The sequence below is a fragment of the Mercenaria mercenaria genome, chromosome 5 (assembly GCF_021730395.1).
Source record: "Mercenaria mercenaria strain notata chromosome 5, MADL_Memer_1, whole genome shotgun sequence".
Classification (NCBI taxonomy): domain Eukaryota; kingdom Metazoa; phylum Mollusca; class Bivalvia; order Venerida; family Veneridae; genus Mercenaria; species Mercenaria mercenaria.
In genome coordinates this window covers 44,237,646-44,242,885 of record NC_069365.1, presented here as the reverse complement: position 1 = coordinate 44,242,885, position 5,240 = coordinate 44,237,646, and the positions used below count along the sequence as shown (strand labels likewise).

The 5,240-nt window shown below is 33.1% G+C and overlaps 1 non-coding gene across 1 annotated transcript; it reads left to right on the top strand.

The window, feature by feature from the left end:
• The first annotated feature begins 3,119 nt into the window (after positions 1-3,119).
• Trnam-cau (transfer RNA methionine (anticodon CAU)) lies at positions 3,120-3,210 on the top strand. Its single transcript is given in 2 exon segments — positions 3,120-3,156; positions 3,175-3,210. It is a non-coding gene; the product is annotated as a tRNA-Met (tRNA).
• The last annotated feature ends 2,030 nt before the right edge of the window (positions 3,211-5,240 follow it).

Below are 5,240 nucleotides of genomic sequence, written 5' to 3'. Positions count from 1 at the left end.
CACGTTTTTATGTATCTAGTAGAAAATCAGTGTAATGGTGTATCAAGTTAACCTGATTTTTAGGACTTGTGTGTAAACATTTTATACATGCAGCTGCTGAGCCAAATACAGGTGAATTTAGTTTAATATATAATAGAATCATTTTGGACAGGAAACATGCTGTGTGTATTTGTTCCTTTAGACATAGATCATATCTAAAGGCAGTGTTATAAGTTCATACCCTTGAAAAACATGTCTCAATCGCTTTTAGTGAAAAAATAAGAAACAGTGATAGCCGGAAAATGCAAATTAATGTAGAGTCATTTCTTTTATAATTATGTGTAATTTCGAGCAATATAGACGATCCGAACTACTTCGCATGTGTTCTAATTCCGGATGAACCAGTTCCTTACGAGGAACTAGGGTCTTCAAACAGTAAATGTCTGTTTTAGATGGTATTTAGTATTAATCATTGTTATTTATCTCTATCATATTGATATTCCCATGGTATGGTGAGAATTAAAAGTATACGTGATCATATATTTCCATAATTCAGGCTTCTCCTTACCGTAATATCTCTTACATATGAATAAGTTCAGACTTTAGCATAATTATCAATACCAACTCGTTGAAGCAAATCCTAGGATATATATATATATATATATAAGCGCCATGAGGTTGTATCAGTAAGACCTGTCCTAAATTTCCTGTACTAGCAACTACATTCTCTTCAGGCATATACAATGAATCAGGCTCTTTCTCGTCATTGTATACCTGAACATATGGAAATATATCAGAAAGGAACGCCTTTGTTATAGCTAGGTGCATACTATCTTATGCTGCTTAGCGACGAACTAGAATATTATCTTCTTCAAATAGTTATATTTGATTGTTGACAATCCTTTCAAGAAAGACAGTGCAATATTAGATATTTTGTTTTATATTTATTTTGCTGTTCACAACTATTTTCGTTGTGTGAACCATAAAAATAGTTTATTTTCATAATCAACGGCATACAAATATTCAGAAAATCATCAACATCTGCTTTGCTAACAGATATCCAGTATAAGTTGTAAAATGAAACGTGTCAGTCGTAACATAAATTATTTTTCAATATTGAATGGGCCTGTCATAGGGAACTTTGAATGTCACGCGCCCAAAATAGATTAATAGACATGTTTCTTTAGCTATTGCTGAGGTACAGAAAAGAACTATGCATCGAGAACAAAAGCAAATGAAGTGATATGCTGTCATGCATGAATATTACAAAATCTGTTGACAGTTTAATATATTAACGTTGAATATACTGAATCTTGTTTATAACTTAATGTTGGTTAGATCAAAATGCATTTTAAATAATTATATCCCTAATTAAAAATGCATTAAAGCTATAAATATCCAAGACTGTTTTCGCAGAAACGCAACAAACACATAAAAAATTTTGAAGAAGAGAACAGAACTGATGAATTAAGAATGAATAAATAAAAAAAAATAAGAAAAAAATCCACAGATGGAATATTTGCAGTTGAGTATGATATTATTCCCATAATGCATATGAAATAATATCTTTTAAGCATCCTTGTCACCATAAAGACGTCGAACGTACAGATGCGGATCTATTTTTGTATAATATCAAATTTGTATAACGGTTAATGCAGTAAATTGGAATTGCAAATATCTACTTCAATCATTACTATAATAATAATGTCTGTATGAAGTCTATGCATAAAATCAAAATGATGAAGTTGAATATACGGTAAATTGCAAGATTTTGCAGCTTTTATAAGAATGAAATAAAGCTTAAAGATGCTGTCCATAGATTTGGTGTCTACTTGATCGATAATCATTTTCTTTATCATATCTGTTCAAGTGCTCTTTTGGGAATATTTTGCAATTGGCCAATAATGAAATGCATTCATTACAACGAGGAAATCTAATGGGTCTATTCCATGGAATGGTGCAATATAACAACTTATATCTAAACAGATTGTTATAGAAAGATTCCGGAAATTGTTTTTACATACAAGATGAAATTAACAAACAGTGTTATAGACGAGGCGATTTTTATTCAGTTAAAGGCATTGGGCCAACTTCAACATTTATTTCATTGTAAGGCAACGTTTAGGTATATTAGATTATGTCTTTTTTAAACTAACTCGTTACGGGGAACAACTGTTCATTTAGACAATTTATTGACAACTTATCAGCTTATTTTAAGAAATGGAAACATCTTACATTTCCTATGTATTATAGGTACCAAATAATATAATACATCTGTCGATTCGAATATGTGTATAGCAATAACCGTTTAATAAACTTTTAACTTCAGTAAGATATAAAGAATATATATAGTTAATACAGATTATCTGAAAGCAGGTGTGTTTTCAATTAAATAGAATATGATTGATACCTACAGGAAAAGGCGAATGGCTAAATTATCAATAGGTGTCTTAAGATATGAATGTTATATTTATCATTCAAATTCATAAGTGAAAAAAATAATTATATTTTTATTGATCATTGACATTTCATGTTCTGTGCTTTACTAGATTATCTACTTTAATGAAGGTTAAATTTTTATGATGTTGAAAAGGATGGCGAAGAATGCCGACGACCACAAAGACTACCGACAACGAAGAAGTATGCTGACGACAACGAAAGCCAATGACAACGAATGTCGATGACAAGGAAGATTTACTGTCGTCGACTAAAATGCCAACGAAGAATGTCAACGAAAAATTGTCGACGACGAAGAATGATGACGAAGACTAACGCCGACGACGAAAAGTGCTGAAAGGATATCCATGACGAACAGTGCCAACAAAGAAGAATGCAGACCAAGAAAGCTTACGACATAGTATGCCGACCAAGAAGATAATGAAGAATGCTAATAAATAAGAATGCCTAACACGAATAACGCCGACAAATAGGAATGTTGACGAAGAAGAATACGACGACGAAGAATCCGATGATGGAAAATGCTGACGACGAAAATGCCTACGACGAAGAATGTCCACGAAGTAGAATGATAACGAAGAACAAGGACAACGACGAATGATATCCGTATCGATCCGAGTACATGTAGTGTTGTGTTGGCAAAACAGTGTACCAATGTATGAATATCAGCATCATTATCAAGTGCCTCGGTAGCGCAGTAGGTAGCGCGTCAGTCTCATAATCACATTAGCACGAGCGATCTGAAGGTCGTGAGTTCGATCCTCACCCGGGGCACACTTTTTCTATAATGGCATAAAACAATGTTACAGTCATCTTTATACTATATAAATACAAATGCATAAAATATATACTTAAAAACTACAATGGAAATAAGGGTTTTAATTCCTTTTTTGTGGTAAACCAGGTACTGATGTGCATGATATAGTTCATTACTCATGTTTAAAAATAATGCAACATGATAGCTATTTTAACCATGAGTGCATTTCGTACCAAATAAATCTATAGAAATGTTTGTACTTGGGATGTTAATTATTCATAACACTGTCAGTAAGTTAATCCATATTCTAGAGAACGTGTCTAAGTAACTGTAAATAAGACAAGCTTTGGAATATGAAGGATAAAGCTTTGATGCCAATAAAACCGATGAAGTTATGGTTTTTCCACTGAATATTCCAAGGCGATGGTGCTCTCTTGGTATATTTGAGTGTCTTTGCTTAACCGACAAACGTTTTATCTGAATTGTGTTGCATTCTTGTATATCTACACAGTCTGCGAACGCATGTGTATATTTTAATTTGGAGTAAATGTGAACGGTTTAGGAACAAAGTAAAAAAACTAAGAGCGATTTATTGGTAACAGGTCTTGTTTCACCATGTATCCATTGAAATTCGAATGATATAACATGTGCCAAAGGAGCTGTGTTCATTATTTGTATTTTGATTTGTAGTAGGTATAGAGCTTACGACTTTGTATCAATAAGATTCTTCTAACAGAGATGCAGTCGGGCAGTGATTATCCGGCAGATTAGGCATAGAATAGATACTAGAGAGATAAATATTAAATCTGCCTTGAGCTCAACTCGAAATGAGTTTTTCAATCCATTCAAGGTTACGATTTTGACAACTACCCACGCTAAACAAGAAGCATTTAATAATTTCTATGTGTTTTTATTAAAAATCAAGCAAGCAATATACATTCTAAATAAAGACAAAGAAAATACGTAGTTTCCTTATCTGTTTCGTAATAGTATTCTGCCAAACCCCAGTATCTATCATCCTTTCCTCGCTCAATTCAAGGATGGGGCGTTAGAGTGTTCATCCAAAGCATGACCGTTTCATTAGATATTAGTTCAACAGCCCCCATATATTGAGAATCACATGCTCATTTCTTTCATCTACAGAAGCATGCCTACCTGTGACACTTCCCCATATTAAGACGATAATTATTTTGTTATTGTATCAACAGAAAATATTTTTTGAGTAATCGTACTATTGCAAAACTTACCTGTTTTACTTAGAAATATATGATACAAATTAATGCGTTTCGCTTAATTAAAGACATGTCTACTCCATGCCGCTAAAGAAAATCCTAAAATATGTAGTACTGTTATGATACGTCGCATTGTGCACAACAAATATACGTTCGTACTGTCATCCATTTCACAAATTTAATAGTCGGCGGTATAAGCATGCTAAAGCTCTTCGATATTGCTTCATCGATTCCAAAATGTTTAATCTTTGCACAACTACCACAGATCTCAGTATCATTATCTATATTCTGTAAGATCTGCACTTGACGCTGGTGACTAATATAGCATTGATTTTCAGAAGACCATTTTCTCCAAAACTGGATGCAGTCAAGTTTTCTTATTTTTCGAAATTGTGATGTTTTATCCGTTTTTCTACAGTCTTTCCAGCTAATTAACTGTTTCTCACCGATAATATCTCCCATTACAGACCTGTTTACTTCACTGTCGTGCTGGTTGCCTTCTCCTCATCGCCAAAATATATGTTTGAAATGTGATCAATAGAATACATTAACAGCTAACATGTGATGTGCGAATATCTTAGTTGAAGGATTCCCAAAAGCGACTATAAATTTTATACATCTGATTCCTCCTTTGATATAAAAATCGTAAAAATATTCATCAGTTGTTAAGGTGCTGCCAGCAGTGTACTTGTTGCTTCTTGTGTGGTATGGATTATCCCCATATTATACACTGTTTACTACATAAGGTGAAAAATAAATATGTCTGTCTGTCTGCCTGTCTTTCCGTCTGAATGAATGAATGAACGAAAACAGTA